Below are 24,594 nucleotides of genomic sequence, written 5' to 3'. Positions count from 1 at the left end.
AGCATTGCCTTCAGTCAAATGACAGCTCACTTTCAAGGTCCTCTGCAGTAGCTGGAAAATGCAAATCAAAATGTCAGAACCTATTGTTCCTGTGGCATCTTGCTTTGCATTGAAGTTTGTGTTTTCGCAGCTCTTTTTCCTTTGCACACTTTTATATTTCCGTATTTAGTTACAGCTGAGGGGCAAAATCAATGCTGTGCCCAACCCCATGCAAAGGAAGCTGCTGTGACAAGAGAAAGGTTATGCTCCATCTCTGGGTGGATGTATCACTGGGTGGCTGAATATCCCTTCTCACACAGTAAAATACATGATGCATTAGTGTATTAATGAAGCTCTGTCATTCTGGAATACAACTATAAAATATTTTTCATTATTTCCCATTCATCCTAGACTATTTTTCTGGCATCATTTATTCCCTGCGGTCTTTTAACCTCCCTGTTCTCAGTGCCTAAACAAACAGAGACCAAACCTTGCGTCGTGTTTTTCAGTGTTGCAGAGTTGGGGTTCATTAAACTCATGGCAGAATTCATGACTTTGCCCCTGGTAAGTCCTAGGAAGTGGAAATGTTTGCTTCCTTCGTGACGTTTATGTTAAATAAAAAAGGAATAGGTGATGTTTTCTGGCACAAAGAAAAGTGGCTACATGTACACTATATGGCACTAGGATCCCTTCTGGACCCACATGGTGGCCTTGTAGGCCTAAGACATTGTACTTTGAGGTTCAAAGTGTTCAAACCAACACAAGAGCTGAGCTGCATCCCATCAAGGTGGTGCAACAACATGAAAACTGATGGCGTGCACATTTGGTGAGACCTGGAGCGCAGCACAAGAAAGGGCCAGACATCCCCGAGGATGCAAAGCCTGCTGAGATAACACTGGAGAGCCACAGAGGGAGCCAGAGCTGGCTCTGGATTGTCCATGCTGCCTTTCAGGAGTGCCTGCTGTCCCCCAGGTCATGCTTGCCATCTCTGGGAGGGTACTTACGAACACAGGCCACAGCTATATGAGGAATGATACTGATAATTCAGTGGGGTGCACAATGAACAGTCCAGAGTTTGTGTCCGATTCAGCTCTGGATCTATTAGCAGTGCAGACATTGCCACTGGGATCAGTGGTGGTTGAATTTTGAGGTTTCCTGCAGAGTGCTGAGGGGCACACCAACAGCAGAGAGCCAACCCCTGGGACCTAAAACTCCTTTCCAAAGGGCCTCTGAATGTCCCTCCTGCCTGGCATTGCAGCACATCGAATCTAGGTCCCAAACTAAACAGACCTAATATATCTTCCATATATATATATCTCTACATCCCTCTACATGTTCGCGTGGGCTGACGCATCGGATATTTTCTGTGTTGTGGCTTTAGTTTTTTTTTTCATCGCATGTAACGTTTTTGCTAGCGCCATGGAATGACCCGGAGCATGTAACGAAACTGCTTGTCTCAGGTATTATGACATTTCTGTGGTCAGCTTGTGTTCAAAGAAAGGTCTGGTAGGGGGGATTTTTTTCCAGGGCTGCTAAATATCTCCAGCTGCCCTAAAAATTGCTGGGGAACAGCAGATCTGAGGATTGGGTCTCAAGAAATTATGGTAAAGCATTCTGCTGTGCAAGGGAAGAAAAAGGGAGGGGATGGGAAAAGTGAGATAAGGTTTGTCATTTAAACCTAAACACAGAATAGCCTCACCTTATATCTTTAAATCTGCATCAATTATAATGCCTTGTTCACTTGCAAATTTCACTTTAAGATAAAGAATCATGCCTGGTTTGTTTGCCATTCCTACCGCCAAAGACAAGCTTCACTTACTCCCCTTTTATTTTCAATGACTAAGACCGAAAGAGCTAAATTACATTTCCTCCCCCCTATGGAAACCTGATGAACCAGTGTGAACCTGCACCTGAGAACCCCCGGGAACGCCGCAGATTTGGCCACACAGATCGGACAGTTGGATGCTTAATTGCGTTCTGGGCACAAAGCCTGCTTGAATGTGCGTCTTTTATTAAATGTGTGGGAGGCCAGCACAAAAATTAGACCCCATTAAGGTGCCAGAAGGAGAAAAGTGGTGCAAAGGCTTTGCAGTGCCTGTCTCCACTGGAGAGTATCAAACTCCCCGTGCCAGAAGCCCGCTGAAAAATGTACACCCTGCGTGTCAACCTGGAACTCATAAGGCAGATGTAAGGATTTGCTCCGGGTGCTGGTGGAGACCTGCACGAAGAGTTTATTTATGGTGCTGACAATAGGGCTGGTGCCAGGAGCACAACCCAACAGCGTGCTGCAGAGCTAAGGGAAGGAGCCCCACGAGGATGTCAGGGCAGCTGGGGTGTGTTGGGAGCATGATGCTCTGCAAGGCTAATGCTAACCCCAATAAAAGGGTCTGGCCACAGATGGGGGGTGAAAACATTGATCAAAACGGGGAAATGGGGAAGAACAAGGACAAACTGGTGTAAAGGGATGAGTCCAAGAAGAGAGAATTTTCATTAGATAAAAGGGTCGTGATTTTTCCCTTTGCTACAAGATTAAGTTTGAAGTGAGACATTCACTCCCGTTTTAACTTTCCCAGGCTTTGCAAAGTAGATGATTGGGAGCCTTTTTCTGGATGGGGGCCTCGCTGCTATTCCATGCATCTTTGCATGAATTGCTGCGGATGGTGAAATCTGTGCCTCGCTTGAAGAGCGACTCAGAGCTGGTTATATTTAGTTATTTTATAGTTATATTTTGTAGCCACAACCCAGCTGGAGCCCAATAGCTAGCATACAATATATCTTATGGTGTTCACTTGGGATTTGTAACTTAGGTCGGTCCTCGGCCTCTAAATCAGAACGTGAGTGAAATGCATTGAATGATCCCATTAATATAAATAGCGCCGCAGTTTAAAGCAGGGTTGTGTGAAAGGACTTTTGATACACTGGCTACTGTCGCCCGCGAGTCAGCAGGTGGCATTATAGAACAATCGGAAATCACCAAACCTTCGCTGCTTCCCACTTTGCAGCCCCAGACCTGAGCCTACAGGGGAATGAGCATGAAACCCGCCTGTTCAAAACGCACGCAAAGGCACAATGAGCAGTTGCCAATTAGGGCCGTGGCTATTGTCTGCTAAAGGTCAAGTGTTGGCCTCGCTGAAATCTTTCAACGCTGGCTCCGGCGAGATTGGAATCGAATTTATTTTATGCGGCTGAAGACTTGCTTGGCCCTGCATGGGGCACCGCCAGCTTTTCCCCTTCCCCCGTATTCCCCAGGCCTTCCGTACGTGCTGGGAAGCCTCGAGGAGGGAGCAACCTGGCGTTTGGGGTTTTAATCTGTTCCCACCTCCCTCCCTGTAGGTACTGTGGAAGAACTGAGCTGTTGGCAGGGAGGTAGAAAAGGAGGTGGTTTGGCAGCTTGGGGAAGGGGAGGGTGTTTGGGACTCAGTTTGTTTTACCGTCTCCCAAGAGATTTCCTTTATAACTCTGGTGGTACATGTTTTTACAGCTTACTACTTTTAGTATCTGTCACTTGAAAAGAATAGATGGTCTAGATACAGGGAAAAAAAAAAAAAAAAAAAAAAAGAAGAAAAAAAAAACACATGCAAGCAGCAACACGTAACCAGCAAAAAGAAAACTTTCCCATGAAATACCCTAGTGATACAGATGTTGCCGGGTGCTTAACAAATCACAGGTTAGGGAAAAAACTCGAGACCTTCTGGCTAGCTCCTGGATCCAGAGGCTGCAGATGAGAGCGTTCAGGCTTCCTCGGGTCTGACGCCAGACGATCCATCAGCCTAATGACCATGCCAAGGCTCTGTACCTTCCAGCAGCTGCAGCTGGCAAGGATCTCTTCCCAGACTCTGAACCAGAAATAAGAAGTCCACGCTTGTCTACAGCTCTGGTGCTGTAATTGCTGCTGCACGGCAGTGTTGCCCGGTGGGGCCCGGCGCTGACGCAAGGGTTTCGACTTGCACAAAGGCAGCCACTGGAGGTGAATCCCCTCCTGCAGCTCCCAGGAGGAGTTACTGATGTTGTTCCTTGTGCCCTGCCACTTGGGGCCAGCACTTATGGAAGGGGACGGTGACTTTGGTTCCCAGTTAGTGGCCGCAGTGTCCAAAAGGGCTGTGGGTTGCAGTGTCCCCTTGGGAGTGCAAGCTCGGCCTTTAAACCCCTGCGCAAGGGCTAAGTCTCACAATTAGGATGAGCTCAGGGTGGTCCTGGAGAGCACTCAGTGTCCCTTTTACTGCTGGTGACACCAGCCACAGGCTGGCACTGGGCATTACCCATGCACAGAGGCGCTACGTGACAGGGAGATGGGCACTGGAACAGAGCCGGCCCGCGGCCCAGCTTAAACCCACGCTTTCCACATGCTAATAACCCCCCGGTTCGAGCTACCTGTACTCTGTGTGTGTGGTCTCGAAAACTTACCTCTCTACTTGAGAAGAAGAAGAAAAAAAATAGTTATAATATTTGCCCATTTGTTGCCATGGTAACAAAGGAGTGTGGGACAAAAGAAAGATATTCCAGTTGCCCCGGGCCTGTGAACAAACAGAATCGGAGGAGAGAGGTGGTGAGAATGTGCTGTTAGCTGTAACCAGAGAAGGCAGCAGTCAGCCACCATTACTGGGCTGCAAAGTGTTCTTAAAGCCCTCTTTTATGTCGTGCCATCGCAAAATGACATCCCCCTGAAAGCTGGATGACAAAGAACACCGACAGCTGGACTTTCGGTGCGCCAGGCCAGACTTGGCCCATAAATTAAGCCAGCTGAAAATCTAGCCTCGCTCCCTCAAGGTATTCGTTTTCCTAACTTCATCGATAACCTGGCACGAGCAGATCTGAGGCGAAATGTTATCTCGGTGCTGCCAGGACTTGCCGGGAGGCTGGAGGGGGAAGGCAGCGCTGCTGACTCCCAGAGATAACAGGTGGAATGCAACAGTTGCCGCCTTTGTCTGCCCCAACTTCTGCTCAAAGCCCTGCGATGCTGCCTGAGCCTTCGCCATCCCAGCAGCTTTCTCGCTGGCCTGGACAAATGCAGGCAAAGGAAATCATTTCACAACTTCCAGCTGCTGATATCACTGATAAAAACGCATCCAAAACGCCATAGCGCCCTTCCCCTGCGCATGCACGGTGATAAGGGGGCTCTTTGCTGCTTCCTCGGTACAGAGTGCAGGCGCAGAAATTAATTGTAATTGTTGGTTCTCATTCTGTACATGCACAACATTTGGCGTGAAAAGTGTCTGCCTCATCTGTAAATCCCTCTTCAATTATGTGGAAGTGATGGGTTTAATTTAAACCATGGCTGCTCCTAGCTAGCTTAAAAAGAAAAGAAAATAAAAATAGAGGCACCCAAATCGGTCATAGTAGCTTGGTCCTGTTTATGTTACGTATGCGTTTTTGGATTTGCTGCTGTACAGACAGAAACGTGAAGCCCATTGCTAAAGAATCCCAGTCTGCAAGGTCTCAAGATGCTATTAGATCCATATGTACCTGGCTCTTCTGAAAGATCATTTTCCTTGCCTCAACCTATATTTTTCTGCTTGCAAGAGCCCAGAGGATGATGCAACCTTCAGATCAAGTCCAAGCTCACAGCTGTAAGGATGCCTCGGCACAGTATTTTTAGAGGCAGCATTTTTACAGCTCTTACTAGGCAAAATGGGTTTTGGAAGAATGGAAAAGGCGGTGGGTTAAAAATGTGTCCAAATTAAATGCGGCCTTACTGATGTACTTTTAAATACAAAGCTTGTCAATATAAAGATCACAGGATCTGGCTTAAAGTCGTCAGAGATGGAAAAATACTTATCAGATAAGGCTCCGCAAGGGCAGCATATAGTCCCTCCTCAGAGAGGACTGGCTCTCATCTTTCATTGTTCTTTCTTCCATTAACTTGATCTTTGATCTCAGTTCCTGTTAGAAATAACTGTAAACAGCGATGATGTTCTAGGCCATTAACCAGATGTACAAGTAAGCGAGATCCCTGCCACTAACGGACCATCTGAAAAAAAAGACATACACAAGAGCGATGCTTAAGAATAATAACAATATTTTCCAGGAAAGAAGGCACAGCATTTTCATTTCCTGCAGGATCCATCTGTCATGTCTGAAGCGAATCAGGCTGCTGGAAATGTGGTTCACAACAGCCCTTTCAGAGTCATGGCCCAAGCATCTACAGCCATGCTGACATTTTATTTCAACAAGTGTTCAGCTCACCTGTATTAATAACGGGGTACAAGTTCCACCAGCAAGTTCTAGACTGAAAAGAAACTTGAATAGCTGATATTCCAGAAGTGGACCCTATAACAGGGTGTCATCCTGACTCTCGTTTAGCCTCAATCTATACAGAGTTTGAATCTTTAAGCTTCCAGCTCCGTACAGGTGATATGCTGGGGAACTCCTGGAGCATTGCTCGTGCTGTGAAAGGCTACATTCTCAGACGGAGGTGCCCTGGAAGTCCTTCTCCAAAAAGATCAGGCTGAGCTCAGGCTGATGGTGATCATATACAACTGCAAAGTGCATCTTTTGGTTCATAAAGTCTTCTACTGATCTGACCTCTAAATAAACTGCCCCATAGGCAGTATTCTTCTCTGAGGCAGGAACATCAGAAAAAAGCCCACTTTTAGCTTTTATAGTTTAGCAATTTTGTACAGCATGATAGGCAATGTATAAAGACATGTACAACAATCAGGTCAAATACTTAAATTGTACGTATCCATAATTTATAGGCTCTTGCTAACACATTATTTAGCCCCATTCACAATCCTGAGCATTTAAAAATTGAATGCAAAGCCCAACACTGGAAAAATGATGCAGAGATCTGTTTCAAATGTACTCCTAAGTACTGCTAGAGTGCTTTTATGAATAACAGACTGTAGCACTTCCTATTGTTTTATTTTTGTCCTGTTTTAGAGACTTAAGAGTGATGTCATAACAGGGCAAAACTTGTCATGGACACACATTAAAAGCCAAACACCAAGAGAAGACCTTTGATAACAGATATTTAGATGCATACATGGGTAATTCAATAAGGGGAGAAAATGCTGAATTAGAGACATTTTTAGAGTTACTTACACGCATGTCTCAGAAATTCTACCTCTGTTCAGAGAGGCACATACTGAACTGCAATCAAATTACTATGTCCAGCTCTGCAATTTCAATCATTCATCCAATTTATAGGGGTCTTTTTGTCTTGAATTAGGCAAAATGTGAGCCCAACAGGAAATTAAGCAACCAAGCAAAATCAGGAAATTCACTCAAGTGGCTTAGGCAGTGGAATGCCAATGCTATCTTCAAACTAAAACTCCAAAGAGAAGAGGTTGAACTGTAGTCAGATTTATTTTCAAAGTGGCTAATGTGCTTTTAATTTGTACAAGGTTGGTAACCAGGAAAAGAAATGGGCAGAGCCTTACATTGCTGTTGTGAGGTTTGCTTTTTTCTTTTTTCACATAAGGCCTTAGCATACAGACAGATATACATATAAATGCACGTACATATAAATAAAGTTGGTTTTAAAATGCACCGCTTGTAAAAAAAAAATAATAAAAATATTAAAACATCTATCTTAATTACAAAGTTTGAAACACTTGTTATAAATAAAGTACCTGCTGGCTTCAGAACATTAAAAATGAACTGAAACAGGAAATGTACACTCTAAAATTGCACTTCTTCTTCCTCAAAGAACATATTTGATGATTGCTCTCTTGGGGGAAGGGAAATTCTTTCAGCTGTTTGGAGTGACCTCTCTGCAGTTTGGATCTGCAGATACATATGTGGATTTTTTTTTTCTTTGGCAAGCAAAAATCATTGGCTTACAGAAAATACCCCCTTTCCCCTTCAAGTCCCTAAAGCAATTTCTTGAACCCAGAGTACCATCAGTAATTTATCTACCCAAAGTACCTCAGAAGTCTAGTGATGGTCCAGACCCCTGTTATGCTGGGCACTGTACAGCCCTGGCCTGAAGAATTGCCAAAATATAGATGAGCCAAGAGGAGAGAAGCAGGCAGTCCCCAGAGTTTAGGGAAAAGACTATGTGGTAAGTGTCTTCAGCCTGGTAAGCAGGACCTTCACCCTTCACACCCTTTGTGGGCTTTGTCAAGCTTCTGTAGATCTCAGAGCAAAGCTGGAGACTGTGAGGGGATGTGAGAGGAGATAAATATAACCTCGTGGTTAGAGGGAGTTTCTTCACAGCCTGAAGACTGGCACAGAAGAAAGCCAAGAAGCGTGCACCAGTAGGTTAATAAGGAGACAGAGGTTCAATGGCTGGTCCTTATTATGGATTCTAGTGGCCCTCATTGCACATACTGATATATTGCAATTTGTATATTGATATATTGCAATTTGAAATCACATACATTTTTTGAGTTGTGATTGTACATATGTATTGCTGCTTAGTTAGCAATGCATTGTGCTGGCTATCGATTTAAGCTAAATCGTGAGATGCTTCATTAGCTTCAAGAGGAAAACCAGGGAACCTCTGTGGTTTCTAGGTTTGGGGCTGGAGGTTCTCGACTGGTTCCTCCTGAATCTGGTATCTGTACTGGAGTCTTCCTGCTCTGTCCTTTCTGTGTGTAAGGCTTTGTGCATGGCCTTCACCACTCTTGTAACAATCCCGGTTCAGTGTTAAAATAATGGCTATAACCAAATCTCCTGTCTTTAGCAAATAGTATCGGAGATGAGGGAGAAATTATTACTCCTCCATTTTCCTTCTCCCAATCCACAGCCACCAGTACGTGTCATCTGTGCCCATCCATGCATATTTGTACTCACAGTAACACATTTAAAACCAGTTGGAAAACTTCATCTGAATTTGGTAAAGACTTAGAGGCCTCATGATTAAGGTTGTACACAATTTATGGAAGTGGCCAACTGAATAGAAGATACCCTACAAGTGTTCCCACGGAAGACAAAGCTACTTCATCAATTCCCACAGTAATAGACACAGAGAACACAGAAAAAAATAAAAAGCTTATGAGGCTTTGCACCTACCCCAGCTACAGAAAAAGATTGTCAGGACTTGTATCTTAGTCAGCCTTGAAATACATCCAAAAGACACCAGGTTTCATTAAAACAGACACATTTATTAGGTCAAGTATTATCTCCTCCCTTCTTCAGAGGCATCCTAGATGGCTCAGAACTCGAAACACAGAACAGATTAAGTAGGTGCTTTGAAGTAACAGGGAAACCCCTCTGTCTACAGGACTGATGGATGTATCTTGGTCCCTCATACAGGGTTCATTGGGGGTCAGGATGAGATTTCCCTCCCAGCCAGGGGAGCAGTAAGATGAAGATTCATTTGTCTTTTTTTATCCCCTTCCTCTACAGCCAACGGCCTGGCTGACCTCCTGAATCATTCAGGCCATCGTAAAAGCCTCAGGCAAAGGTGATCACTCTTGTTTTCTGCTTGTGAAACACAGGTTGGTCTCCTGAGAATTAAAATGCTTCAGTTTAATTGAAACCTTTGGGTTTAATATATGGGTTTATTTGCTAAATGTAAAGGTCTGAGGTGAGTAGAGGTCACACAAGGTGATCATATGGTGCAGTTCATTGTGTCTGGGGCAAAAGCTGCTTTTGCTTTAGTAAGATATATAGAGGTGGAACAGGCTATGTGAGGCTTTGAATGGAAAGACAGAGAACATGTGTTTGATATAACAAAACCGAAGACAGTGGGGAGTTAGAAGAAGGTTGGTGTGGCTAAAGGATGTGGCTAGACAACCACTGCTGAAGCATTTTGAATGGATATGAATGAGGTAAGGTTGTATCAGTCAAGTAAAAAAGTCAGAGAAAAGTAAAAGTTCTATTTGAGTCACAATGAGCTCAATTTGACAGTTACGTATTTGGGATGGGATTTCTGAGAGACAGGCTACAATTTTAGTTTGAGCAGAGGAGGCAGGTCTGGGTCTATGAGTAGAAACATAGCATTTGAATTGTCATCTGCAAGGGAAATTATCTGGAAATATAAGATTAAAAGAAAGCCCTTCAATACAAGAATATACCTGATGATTAGCATTCACGAATCTATGTGAAGAATTCATGTTTAAAATCTTGCGTATATATCACTCTGCTCAGCTAAACGCAGGTGAAAATTTATCCCCAAATCTCTAGTTTGATTTAGTGATTAAAATAGTTCCTTCTTTATATAACCACAGTAAATTTAGAAATGAGATGAAGTACAATTAATGTTTTGCAACCACTTTGTTTTCCAGTGAGGTTTCATGTTTGGAAGATCTTTGTTTCCTGGAAACAGGTAAAAGGTATTAAGGCCTGACACAATGCCACTGCCCGCTGTACATCCTCTACCACTCCTCAGCAGATTTTGAAGTAGAATAAAAGAAAATCCTATCTATTAAAGTATACACAATTCTTACACTAAATAAGTAGTTATCCAGGGTGTTAACACAGGACCAAGACTTTGTTACTTGTTGCCTTATTTTCTGGATAAGTAAGAACAGAAGCAAGGTAAGTACCAGAACAGTGCTCACTACTATCTCCTTCAAAACAACACAAACAGACAAAAAATAATGACAAAAAATCAACTCATTAAAATAATAAAATAGATAAAATGGCTCATACAGGTATTCTGTATTAAGGATGGAGAAACATATCATGTGATAAGTTGTGCTTTCAGTAACAATGCTTATTAATCACATTTATGTGCTAGTGATCTGTGTTCCCTGTGCCTTGTGTTGGAAATCACTAGAGAAGTATGCAAGACCTTTGTAAGCCCTGTCTTGACAGAAAAAAATGGGAATTTGAGAACAAGCAACCCTTATAGCTACAGCAGGATGTGAGTAACTAATGCACCTTCACCATCTCTTGCTTTGTTCAAAGAGAGACAAGGTGGGAAAAAGTTCTGGGCTGAGAAAAGGCTCAATCAGGAAGTGAATAAGACATTTTGTAAAGCAGGCAAGTGCAGGGAAGGTCTAGGAAGGAAGTGTCATGTATTGGTGCTCTGCAAAAAGAACAAGGCACTTGGAAATTTATGTAGGAGGGACTAGAAACTTGAGTAGGCAGAAGATGCTTTGGCTGAACTCTTAGCAATTTAGAGTTCTCATGAGTGGGACTGTTCCTAGGGGACTGCAGTGAAAAGCAGAACAATGCTGTATTGGCTCAGTACTTGGAGCTCGATTTGCCCTTTTTGAAATTTTGTGGCTAATTCAGACCCTGAAAAATGGAGTATATCCTGGCCAGATGGCTCAATTTAAGAAGAAGCAGGCAACTGTGTAGCTGGAATAGCAGGTAAGGGAGGTGAAAGGCTGGGTGTAGGAAAAGTCAGCTGTGTACAGGGGGCACGGGATGGAGTCACCCTTCCATGAAATCCAATAAAACTTGATCTGGTCATGATTAACTCAACATTTTCAAAATCCTTTTAAGAGTTCACAAAGAACATAATGTCTAGCCAACTTGTAGTGGTATATGAGACCCCTGATTCTAATATCCCAGGATGTCAGCTCTCTGCTTGTTTCAGATTTTGATGCTGAACACTCCCTTGCTTCTCAATTCCAGCTTATTTATTTAGCATTCTTACTGCTTTATCTCATTCGTAACGAGCCCTTGAACATAAATAAGGAAAAGTTCCTTATAGAGAAAACTGACCTGTTTGAACAGTCTGAGCAAGGTTAGCATTAAAACCACCAACTGATATATATAATTAGTGGCAGAACTTCCTCTTGTGCCCAGAACCTGTACACTCAGCTGTGAAACTGCTAAACAAAGAGAATGGAGAAGTGTAAAAAGCATCTTTGATGAGCATCAGCCATGCTGAAACATCCCCTTCAATCACACAGGATATCATAGCACACCTCAATACCTTTTGCTGTGTCTCCTGTACCTGCTGTACGTCAGACTCTGAAGTCAGTCCACTTCTTGTCTTTGCTCCCTTGAATGAGAAGGTCATGGACTGAGGGATGGAATCCACATTGCCCACTTGCAACTGCAAAGTGACCCTAAAGCAAAGGGGATCAGTGAAGGATTTGGAATGTTTCTGACAGGTCTTCATAAATTTGCCTTGAAAACAGAGGCCCCTCTTCCATTATACATAGTTTATGTAGAAACAGATGAATGACTAACCATGACTACTACAGGAAGAGAAATACCACGACTTGAGTAAATTTGCCTAAGACTTGCAATCAATATCCCAACTCAATTGTGTTGCTTCATTGTAAAAGGACCGCTGTATGTAGTAAATATACAACTTTTGTCTTAGTAATGCTGTGCTAAGTAAAAATTGATTAGTGTACAAAGTACCTTTCAACCAATTTGAAATAGGGCGTTGGAAACGTTCATCTTAACCTTACGAGCAGCTCTGAACGTTAGTGTCAGAACATTTTTGTGCTATCTTTAAAACAATAACTAGATCAAAGAGTTGCTAGGCTCCTTATCTACAGCTAGTAACAAAAAATAAAAAGAGAAAAAGAAAAATAAAAGAACTGAGCCGCATAGTCTCCTCCATTTCCCTTCTTCATACTAGGTGGTAATTTGCCTAGGTAGGTAACAGTTTACTACCACACACAGCGCGTTAAGGTCTACTTATTTTCACAGGAGAGGTAAAACCAACGTGCCACACATGTGTATCTACCATATTCTGACCAAGGAAGGAACAACTTTTCTTTCCCAAATAGCCGTGCCTAGGAGCTAGGTGTCTTGAGATGGGATTTAAGAACTGCTAATTCCTTTATGTAAATGTTAGTCCTATTTGTATATGTAGGTCACGATGGACCAAATTCAACCTCTTATTTGTGTGTGTGCTGAAGACTTGTATACACATACTTACTCAAGTATTTTGGGTTCCCCAGAATGCTATCTTAGAACAATCATGCCATGCATCTGCTCCCCTAGATGAAAACTTTCTCTCAAGAGTCATTTTGATGGGCTCATTACACCTATATTGGCCAGTGATGTATTGTAATGACATTTTTGTGTCACTACCTCTTTAGGTGGTTTTGTTGTTGTTGTTGTGTGGTTGTGGTTTTTAAATTTAGAAACCTGTCTACATTCATGTCTCACTGCTTTGTTGGAAACAGATGGCCCTTCCTAGAGACCACAGTTGAGTGAACAGACATCAACCACTTTAACATGTGGTAGCATGTTTGTAATTAGATATTTTGAAGTGCTAGACAATTACTATCAAACCTTGTCATGAGGGAAATTTAGGTCTGTGTTTACCAAAATCTGAATTATAACCTGGATCCCTGCCAGAGCTTTACTCCTGGGTATAAAAGAAGACTGTGGTTTAATACCAAAAGACATTGATTAAAGCTGCCACCTGCCCTGTCTCAGATAAGATCCTTCACTCCTATGTCCCTGATAGTCCCCTAGTCTTTGTTGACCCTTGTAGTTGTATGTGATTTGCCCATGAGGTAAATTTTGAGATTCAGCAAACTGATCAGAGGAAATACCACCTCTGTATCATGACCAGCTTAGGGCTCAGCCTCCCACCTGTTTTAGGACTACAGGGTTGAACAGGGTTGAAAGCAGCTCCACCCCAAAAGAACAGAGTATAAGCCGTTGTCGGAATGGAAAAAAAATCTGATAAAGTTAGAGAAAAGAATGGAGGGTGATAAAAGGAATCAGGGGAGAAATTACAGGGGAGCATTACAGGAGAAGACCTAAGAGTTATCTGCTCCATAAGGTAATTTAATTACTGTGAGGTTCTTACATTGGTTGGAAGTCTCTAGCCTGTGGAAGTTCAGAGCTCACTGCTGGGGGAATGCAGCTGTAAACCCTTTCACATGCCTCCCCCATGGCCACAGGGATGGTTGTAAGTAAACTGTTGCAATCAAGAAGCAGTTGAGCTTCAGAAGTATGAAGTTCCCTCTAGTTTTACATTACTTACAGCAGAAATAGTGCAGGAGGCTGGAGGAAAGAAATTGTGGCTTAACTCTAGCAACTATGAAAATGTTTAAACATGTAGGTAAGGGAAAATCAACTTTACATCAAAATCTCTCACCTCAGCTGTTAAACCCCAGTGAAAAACTTGGTTATAATGGTTGTGAAAGATAAAATTATGACGATTTTTAAAAACTAAACTGTTAATTCTAAGTTTGGATAAGGATTTAGCAATGAAATACTTCAGGGATAATTTGTTTTCAATGGGGAATTCTGTGTACAAAACTGATTACAGAATGGAGCCAAATCCCTGCCAAAGATACGGATAGGATGATGAAACAGATGAACTACAATTTCCCATGTACCAGAATTGACAACAAGGCCAGAAGCAAAATGAGCACAACCAGAAAGTATTTTAAGAACCAGGACTGAACGATGGGAAAAAAATCTGTGTACCTTTAATCACTTGCAAGATCTTTCTAAAGAGAGATAGGCGTTGATCTTCCAGAGAACTAGTACACTAAATTAAGTATTCAGTGTATAATTTGTGAAAGGTATTCTGGTAAACTATCTGAAACTATTTCATCTTTAGGTCTATCAAAATAAATATGCACACATTTTCAAGAAAATGGGTACTGTAGGGGTTACATGTGGTGTTAAAAATGTATGATAGTGACAAAAAACAAGCAGAAAAATGGTAATAATGTTTGAAGTAAGATTAGTTTTAAGGTATTAGTCTTCTAGGGTTAAAATTTGAAAGCCTGGAAGACAGCCAGGCTGAAATAAGGGTGTCCCAGTTACAGAGTTTTGATCTGGACTCTGCTTTGCTAAACTCAAGATACTTGCTGCTGCATGGTCTTGTAATTTATCGAAATCTTACAGGATAACGAGGTGAACGGGGAAACTTCTGTGTTAAAGGAAAGGTGTGGAAGCCAAGTGTAACATGCAAAAACCCAAGGACAGGTTGTGGAAAGCTGAAATAACAGATGCTTGTTAAAGGGATGCAAAGAGCTTGTTAATGGTTACCACACGCCCGTAACGCAGCGGCGTTAGGCCTGTAGGCAGCAGTAAATCGGGGCTGGGTTCCTCACAGCGCTGGGGATTATGAGGCACCGCACCGAGCAGGCCCTGCCCTGACAAGTGCTGCCCAAACACATTCCGCTGCCTCGCTGCGCCTGACTCACGGCTGCTTCTGAAAAAAACTCCCACAGGAATATATATATATATATTTTGAGAATAACGTGATTTATTTTATTTTATTTTTTATTTTTAGCCTCCATTTTGAGAGGCGGCAGAACATGGCACGCCTCCCGACCCCCCGCGGGACGCGCACCTGAGGCGCCCCAGCGGGCTGCCCGCCTGAGGGGGGCAGGCAGAGGGCGGTGTAGCCCCACGTTACGCGGCACCACCGCCGGGAAGGACCCGAAATAAAAGCGGGGGGAGCCTCGCGGTGCCCGGCCCGCTCCCTCCGTGCCCGCCCAGCCCCGGCTGCGCCCCCCCGGGGCCACCTCAAGAGCCGCCCCCCCTGCCCAGAGTCCGGCCCCGCCGCCATGACGGGGCCGGCGGTGCCCGCCCCGCCCCTCGACATTGCGCATGCGCAGAACGCCCCGCCAGGCTTCGCTGCGCCACGCGCGCCCTCCTTGCGGCTCCATCCGGGGCCGCGATGACGTAATGGGTCTCCCCCCCCTCAGCGGCTCAGCCAATGAGGGAAGGGAACCGCGCCGCCGCAACGCCTCCTGGGGGCTGTAGTCCGCGTGCGCACTCCCCGCCTCGCTCCGCAGCGCGGCCCCTGTGTGGGCGGGGCCGCCGCGCCTCGCCGCCCTATGGCAGGGCGGGTGAAAGGTCCGCGGGCGGGCGCGGCAACCAATGGGAGCGGGCGGGCGGCGGGAGGGGGCGGGGCCAGCTGTGTTTTGTTCAATTGCCATTGAGGAGCTCGGGCCAGAGGCGGAGGGGAGGCGGCGCGGTCGGGCGCAGGTACCGGCTGCAGGGGGGAACCGGAGAGGCGGCGGGGGGGGCCTGGGGGTGCAGCCCTTGGTGGCCGTTAACGGTCGCAGCCGGCCGTTAACGGCCATTGGGGTTAGCGCTGGGGGCTGCCTGGAGTTTGGTGGGGAAGGGGGCCGGGTGGCGAGGCCTCGGCTGCTTCATGGTGTTGGGGGGGGGGAAGGGGGGTAGAAAAGCCCAAAATTAAAAAGAAATAAATAAAATAATTAACAAATTATTTAATAGGGATAATGTGGGTGTGCAGGGCTTCTTCGTGGTGGGGGTGCGGACCCCCCCCCGGGTGTCCCCGCACCCCAACCATCACGGGTACCCCCCCCCCCCCAGCGCCACGATGCCTCGAAGATTTTAAAAAAATAACCTAATTCCTGAGATCTGCCGCTAAATCGCCGCTTTGTGCCATGCCAGCTCTTGCCCGGGCAGCAGCGCGGCTTTGTTCGGGCAGTTGGGCTCCAGCAACGGCCCCGTTGCCTGCACGGCCCGCAAGGAGGCCTGGATTTACCCGATTTGGGGGAAATTAGGGCTTTTATGGGGGGAGATCCCCCAAAAAGCAGAGGGGCTGGGTGGTGCAGGTGACCCCCGGCACCCCTTAGCATCGCCCTTGTGGTAGGGCTCTTGAGGCTGAGCCCTTTTCCCTGCAGGCAAACCACGCACCCTAAAGGCAGCCCCCACCGAAACCCCTCTGGGTGACAGCACCCCAACTTTTGGGGTCCTTTCACAAACCCAAATCAGCCCCGATAAGGCACCGACTTCCAACACCAAGGCCCGGGGATGAGCTGAGCCAGCTGGTCACGTCTATTTTCTGGTCCGCTGTGCTTACATTAAAATTAGAACAGTTATTGCAGCCCTCGCCTTGCCTCCGATGCGGGCTGCTAGAGAAATGTTTCCATCGCAGGCTTTTTTGGCAAGGAGCAGGAAGTTTCTGTATGTTGTGGCAAGCTGAAATATTTCTTCTGTGGGTTTTAATTGTGAATAGGCTGCGCGCTTCGAGACAGGGTTATGAAATCTGGAGGGCAGCGTTTCCTGAAAGGCAAAAAAAAAAAAAAAAAAAAAAAGAACTTTCCTATCGCGGTGCGTGACTTGAGATCTGCTGTTATTGGAGGTGCAGTGCTCATAATCAGGGCAGGAGAGATTGTGTCTGTACAGTTATGGGACTGCTGAGAACGCCTGGCAGACATCTCCAGGGAGGCAGGAGGTTGGTATGTATCGGGATCTAAAACACGTCCCAGGTAGTTTTGTGTGAGGTGGTTTCCATATGGTTAGCATTGAATTCCTAACTAAAAAAATCACTTTGCTACCCATTTATGCGGAATTTCTGGGAAATGCTCTCAGTCCAATATTTTTAATCTTCTCATTTGTGTTAGTAACTGCTCTTCATCGCATAGAACTGCAAGCTGGCTGTTAGACAAACTTAAAATACTGATATGCAGGATCCCCCAATGATATCCTGAGAGGATATCTTGTGCTGGGGCAATCTTTCTGTCCTCTAGCGGCCTGTACCTGCCAGTGTGTAACCCCTAGTTATTGTCTCTTAAGTGGAAGAATTAAAGCTGATTAAATCACTATATGGGGATATTTTACATTTGGGGTAGTTAAACTTCCCTATTTCCTCTTGAAAGCTGTGTTGTGCAGGCTGCTGTGATTAGGAAGGAGGAGGAGGCTGGAAGAAGAACTGTTTGTATTTGTAACATTTGAGTTAGCTTTTGGAGGCTTAGAGTATGGCATAAAACTAAATTTATGGAAATGTGGTGGGCAAATAAACTGAAAGCCTAACTTTATTGAGGGATCTTTCAATATATTGCATTAGCTGTTTTATTTTGGGTGGTTTTATTTCTCTGTGTAGGATTTATTCTTTTCCTATAGGAATTCCTTGGGAGTCTGGTAACCATTATTGTAGCTCCCTCTTTTAGTTCCTTGCCCTTTTTCCCTTCCCTCTTCTTTCTCCCCCTTCCTCTATTGCCTCCCCCCAATCTACATTCCTTTGTGCTAGCAGTGATGATGGCAGTTCTAGTCACCTCCTGTGGTTTGATAGATTATTCCCTTTAGAAACATGTGTACTTAAAACTTTCCAAACATGATTCTTTTTTTTTTTTTTTTTTTTTTGCCCCTACACTTCTTAGTTACTGGCTCTGAGTTTTTGTTTTAAGAATTTGTCCTTTCTGGTTTTGCTTTGAGCCTTCTTAAATAGCAGTAAGAAGCCTTATTAAACCTTTAAGGGAAAGTATTAGTATTTATGTTGTGGTTTTCATTTCTTCTTGCATAGTTTGGAGGTGGTAATATACACAGCAGTTTTGCCTCCTGGCAATAGTGAGTTTCCTTCTTGTCTGCAAGCATACAAGTTGAGCTTTTCTTAGGAAAAGTCTTTGCTTGTTTGAAACTTTATTTCTGTAAAATAAACTCGTTGGGCTATTTTTAGATTACATTCTTGAGATCTCTAGTTAATGTAAAAATTATCTTGGAGCTAAAATGCTCATAGGACCTAGTCTTTAGTCTTGTACAACCTACAGAAATTGAAAAAATTACATTTAAGTTCATATTTCGGTAGAAGACTTAAATTCCTGTTTGCTATAGGGATAGCTGCAACTCCTGTTATTCATATAACCTAGAATAAAAGCTTACTGGGAGGTGGCAACCCCAAAGCTGTGAGGGCTTTAGGAACACTCCTGAATGAGTGAATGGTAGGTAGCCTTCTCGTTAATTGCGGGGAGGAAATTCAAGGCTAGGAAATCAGCTACCTGGAGTCAGTGTAGTGTACTGCCTGATGGCTTCCTGGCAGGTAAGTTGTTTGAATCGATCGACTGCATGCCTGAGAGATGGCCATTGACAACTTCACTTTAGATGTGGCTAACGAGATCTGTGCCATCAGTGAAATACTGCAATCCAGTGAGGCAGTCTGTATAAAACCAGTCAATTTTCCAGAAAATGGCCTTCTTTAAGGAGTTTCAGTTGCTCTCAAAAGGGAGGTGGGGGCTATGTTTTTAACTCTAGACCTATTTTACATTTTTTTCTGTGATATGGCTGGGTAGTGCACTACTCTGCAAGCATAGAAAAATCTAAAATCAAGCTAACTGTTATCTCTTTAATATTGCCTTTTTTATTTTACTACGTGTGCTGTTTTTTTTGTTTCAGTCATTTTGGGAAAATGATGTCATCGACAAGCTGGCAAGAAACTCGTGACTTAATGCATTGTAGTGGGCAGAGATGCCTTCTGAAGGCCCTGCTTCTGCTAATTGACAGGCTGGGGTGAGGTAGTAGGCCAGGTTGTTGCTGCATGTGTGATCTGGGTTACGGCCGTTGGTTTACTGACAGCAATATTTCTTTATGCAAACGGTTGAAGATCATGCTTTAGAATGCATAAAGTCTTCAAGTTACTTTATATAAAGAAAAAGTACCGAATTATATAAAAAATATATCATTGGCTTTCTGCTGTTTGTACTTGGTTATATTTTATTGAAATGCAGGCCATCACTTAACGCTATGCTTGTTGATGCTAGCGGTAAGATCAAGGGTTCTGATTACCTAATGCTAGCATCGTTGCTCTGAATTTGGTATGACAGCACTGATTGAAGTTCCCATGAAAATTAACCTCTTGTATTTAAGTGCAGGGAAGAATACTTGCAGTGGTGCATCAGATTGCAGGCCTAGAGCTCTGGAGGCGCTCAGAGACCCTTGCCCGGTGCCAGCGATGGTAATTGCCCTTCAGCGTGTGTAGGTGTGTCTGCAGATGGAGCTAGGAGTGTGAAATCAAACAGTATTTTGCCTGGAGCTGTCATTAGAAGTGTCATTTGCAAAACTGTCTCTGTATAGGCAGAAACGTGTGTCGTTGTGGGAAAGGCATCTGAGATGGAAGAAAGCTGTTCCTGCATTTGCTGAGCTTTAAAATTGGAACCCAGCTGCTACAGGAAAGGGTTGATGAAATAACTGCAGCAGCACTGTCTATACCTTTACTTCTGTGCTGAGATCTGCGATGCAGGAAGGCAGAATCTGAATTCATTTTTTTCCTGAATAATCCTTGTTTCTCCTTAATAGCCCCCAGCTGGCCCAGGGAGCTGTCTTGCATTTCTTAATGCATTTAAGACTTACAGGTTTACGAAAGATAAGTTGTAATTTGGCAATTTCTATGTAAAAGCTAAAGTGAGTTATCTTTAAAAACAAACTAGCTCCTCTACCGTCCTAAGGAGACCTTGTACAACAAGGCTGTGGCTCCTTTCTACTGTCACCTCCCCTTGAGCCATGAGTAGGAATAATAGGAACTTCTGTTGGTGTTATATTAACTTCAGGTCTGTAATTTGCATCTCAAATAACACTGAACAGCTTTAATGCCTTTGAGGGGTTTGGGAGGTTTTTTTAATTTGTATGGTAAATGTGTTTTTTAACTTAATTGAGCAGTTCAAATTATTATTACAGCATGTTTAACTTTTCTCCGTGCAGCTTATGTTGAGGTAAATGGAACTAAATCCTTGATTTCAGTACTCTGTGCATATATTACTTTTTGCCTTAATTGTGGCTTTAGATTTCATAGTAGTAAAGTGTTCTTATCTTGCTCACATTTTGTATGGTTACTAGTGGATACTTTGTGATGTTTGGGTTCTTTATTCTACCCATCAAAGTTTGGATATAGGGCAAATTCTTTTAAAGGCCACTGCTTCCTTTCACTCCCCATTTTCCCACTGACAAATGCACTTGCCTTTCTTTGAGGTTTCTGTTGATTTGACCTATTTTGTTTTTAGAGGGATGAGAACTTCACGTATTTAAGGAAGAAGCAAAAAGCCCATATGTCATTTCTCGATCAAACCCTGTTGCAGTATTAACTCCTAGAGCCCAGAAGTCACGTGCAGGATGTGAAGAAGGCTGGTTTGTTTGCTTGGGGTCTGTGGTACGATGCAGAACATGATTCAAACCCAGAGTTGTGGAAATGTGCTTGAGGCCGGATGGCTCTGGATCTGCAGGGTGCTGGCTCTGGCAGCTCGGTGTTCCTTAGTCAACACAAAGACAGCCACTGAGGCTGCAGGTGATTTTCACATCATGGCATGAAGCAGCTTTGCTGTCATAACGTAGGAGACATCTGTTCTGTGTGCTGTTTGAGGGTGTGGTTTGTTTTGAAGGGATGTACTTAGGTACCTGGGATTGATGTGTATGCCTGTAGTTTTTTTGATAAACTGACATTTAGAATCTTAAAATCCTATTTTTTTTTTTTAAATGAAGCAGTAACCTTTTTGCTTATCCCAGGCTGATACTAGTGGCAAATGATCATTCATTGTCCAGTTTGGAATTGAGTATAGTGATGTGTAAGCATGCTCTAAGACTGCTGCTGTGCTCCACAGCATAATTTGATACGATATTTAGTGAGGAGGAGAGAGGAGTAACGAAAACATTGAATAACTACTGCCCTCATTGGCTAAAACATGGCATATATCTCTTCAAGTGGGGAGGGGAAAGAGCGTGGGTACCCAAAACTTGATCTTTGCATTTTTTGAAAAGGGGTTTGAAGTAAATCTTGATGAATTTGATACATGTTGGTATCTTGAGGGGTGCTAAACTGAAGTGCTGGGGCTTGCTCTAAGGGGCTGTTGAAAGGCAGAGCTGGTTAGAAGATACTGCTGTGAATTTTAAGGTTAGGCTGCTCACTTCTCAGTATGTGTGGTAGTCCACTTCAGCTTAGCTATGTGTCCTTGCATCTTCTATTAGCACTACATCCTGACCAGGGCTGTCTGTTCCAGTACTTGAATAAGAAATTTCTGAACTCTTGGGAGGGCAAGGTGGACCGTTGCTGCTCTCATGTTTCACAAAAATCTGTTCAGAAAAATGGCATTTAAGCAAATCAGACTAGTACCTGGAGAACTATTTGTACACTGGAACGATTACAGAGAAGAAAAAAACATGGTATTTTGTGTGTGTGCTTCCTAGGTGTCTTGTTTGTGCTTGAGCACTTGGTTCATTTTTTTTTTCCCCAGTTTCATCTTTTTCCAGCTTCACAGCTTTGATTTTTTTGCAGTTGAAATGTGAGCGTGTAACTTATTACAGGCACAGACTTCCTCTGACTGGCTGTAACTAATGTTCCCTGCATCAGCTCCATGTCTGCAGGATTTTGGATCTGTTTTTATTTTGGAGTGCTTGGTTTGCATGCAGCACTTTCCATAGGCAGGAAGCTGCAACCAGGCCTGAGGCTACAGCTGTAGTGGAAGGTGTGTGCGTGTGCTCTGTGAGGATGCCTTGTGACACCACATCAATGGAAGCTCGTACATCACCAAAATGCTAGTTCTAGGTTGTCAGCAGGGTAAGTACGCGTTGTCCTGGAGACATCTGATTTTGGATTCTGTTGGCCAGAGCAGAAAATACCAACAGGATACTTAATGTTGATGAAATTCTCATACTGCTGTGGGAGATAACTAGACTTGATTTATTTCTGCATGAGGAAGGTATAAGGCAGGTGTGACTCTTCTGTTGTACGCTGAACTTCACCTAGGCAAGCAAATGGTAAGTTAGAAATGTCTAATGGAATCTGTTTGAAAAATCAAGGCTGACTTCTAGCCCATTCAAAATAAACCCCATCTGTTGGATGATGAGCAAAGACAGTATTGTAGCTTGAAATTGATGCAGCCCTAAAAAGGGCTGAAAAGGATGTGGGCTGGTTGTGAGCCTACTGCCCTGTGACAGTATTATGCATCTAATGTGATTCAGAAGAGAAGTTGAGCTCAAGTTTCTCTCCAATTCAGCATTTTGCTGTCCTTGGCATTAAATCTCCTTTTGAATATGGAACTAGGCATCTCTGTCACTGCAGCTCAAGCTTATTGCCTAATACCCTGGGCATGAGGGACAGCTATTTTCCCTGTAGTAATTTTTTAAAAATATTTGAACTGTTTTTTGTTGTGTTCCTGTTTTCTTGTGTTTTGTCTTTGTGTCTTTGCCTTGTGATGCTGTTGACCTAAGTAAGGCCGGCTTCCCAAGAGGCCACGTTGTTTTCAGCTCTAATTACTCTTGTTCTTTTCTAAGCACCCAAGTTAGCTCACACTGGTCTTCAAGTGTGGTGCTCAAAGCCCAACTTTGTGCTCCAGCTGAGGCTTCCCTCTACTGAGTGGAGTAAAAAGACTTTCATAGGCCCTGCAGCTGGCATGCTTGTTGATGCATTACCATGCATTAGACTTCATTGCAGCAGCCCAACATGCTTTCAAGGTCAGCTTGTTGATCCAGCATAGCCAACAGCTTCCTTATGAGGAACTCACCTTACTGTTTGCTTGGTTAGTTGGGTAATGCTGCCTGAACATATCTTCCATAATTGTACCTGATACCTTCCACAACAGCTTCCCAATGTGTCAGTTGTGCAGAATTGTAATTGCCTTGCGGTTCTTCCTACCCTTCTCCTGTTGTCTCAAGCCCACTCTTTCTCATTTGTTGCTGGCAGTGAAATCAGTGACTTGGTCTCCTGCTTGATGTGTTCCCCCATGCACCGCTGTGCTCTCTGAGCGTGGCTATCCAACAAGGCTGCTCTCACTGTAAAGCCTTTACTTGCTTGCCAGCATCAGAACTCAAAGAACTGAAGTGTTCAACTAAGCCCCAATACAGGGATGTCACAGCACTTATATCAGGTTCCCTGCACCCCTTCCCCTGGGGATCTGCTGAAATCCAGGGGGCTGGAGACCAGTCACATGAATTTAACTTTATTTTGAAGGCACAACTGGGATGAGAGGAAGCTTCTGAAACTGATGTCCAAATTTTTATTTTTTTTAAAAAGTGATCTGTTGCTGTGTGGGCTCAAATCTACCACATACCAGCCTAATTCTGGTATCTTGCAAATAATTCCAGGTATTGTAGAGTCGCTCTGAAGTCATCTGTAGTTACGGTTGTTTTAAGCTTCCCATTATTTAGCTGAATTCCTCTTGCATCACAAGCTAGGCATTGAAGAATAAGCCCCACTACTTGGGGCTAACTTTTTAAGGTACTTTTCTTGGATTAAGCATTTGCTGACTTCTCTGTGGGGGTAACTTTCTCTTTAAAATCTTAGCTCTCATGACATCTCTCCTGCCTTGTTAAATCCTAACCTGATTGACATAGGGAATCTTGTACTTCATAGAGGAGGGCTTCTGTGAGTCTTGTCTCTGTTAGGGTTGTTTGACGCAGCTCTGGAAGTACTTCTCATTGTTCTTCCAGTCTCTGTAAGCCTTTGAAGTAATCTGCATCCCTGTTTCCAGCTACTTCATCAGCTTTGCCCTAATCGTTGCACTGTTTATGGTCTCTACATGTGCAGCAGTTTGTCCTCATCACCCGGATATAGTCAAGTACAATTAAAATTTTGATGTATTTGGTTACAAGGTGTAGTTATTTCTTGTTTTTTTACCATTGCATGCTCCAAGGATGGATGTCTGTCTCCTTAGATTATGCTACAGTCTTAAATTTAAGAGGAGGCTTAAAAAACCTGGTAATTATTCTCCAAAAATGTTTCATGTTTGTGTGTACAATACTAGCTAAGATCACTTCAGTGATCACTTCTAACCCCCAGTGTGCTGCCAGAAGTAAGGCGACATCTCTTGGAGTTCAGGGCTGAATGCAGTTTGGATGGTGAAATGTTTATTAAATATAGCTGAGGTAGTTAATAAATATTTGTATTTTGATTAAATAATATATAGGTTTTATGTTTAAAAATAAGGGTATTTTGTTTATTTGCATAACAGTAGCTTAAAATAAAATCACTACATTACCTCCTCAAACTGCTAATATAGAAACAGCTCTGTGCTGTTATCCCCAAACTTTTTTTTTTTGCTGTGGAGTAGTAGAACTGAGAAATATTCCCTCAAAAAGGTGGTGGTGTGCTGGGAATGGGGGTGT

At 43.7% G+C, this 24,594-nt stretch overlaps 1 protein-coding gene across 3 annotated transcripts in view; it reads left to right on the top strand.

Annotated features, from left to right (window-relative positions):
- Nucleotides 1-15,674: 15,674 nt before the first annotated feature.
- The window catches only part of FAM53A (family with sequence similarity 53 member A), a 68,984-nt gene continuing 60,064 nt past the window's right edge, over nt 15,675-24,594 (top strand). The window contains exon 1 of one of the 3 annotated variants that reach the window (XM_084518829.1): nt 15,675-15,747. The gene's annotated coding sequence lies outside the window, so the exon portion shown is untranslated. Of the gene's footprint in view, nt 15,748-16,917; nt 16,967-24,594 lie in introns of those variants that run through there. The other 2 variants (XM_084518831.1, XM_084518830.1) reach the window with 2 other exon arrangements.

This window comes from Aythya ferina (genome assembly GCF_964211825.1).
Source record: "Aythya ferina genome assembly, chromosome: 4".
In the NCBI taxonomy this organism is placed as follows: domain Eukaryota; kingdom Metazoa; phylum Chordata; class Aves; order Anseriformes; family Anatidae; genus Aythya; species Aythya ferina.
The sequence above is the reverse complement of the archived record's forward strand: the minus strand, read 5'-3'. Positions and strand labels throughout refer to the sequence as shown.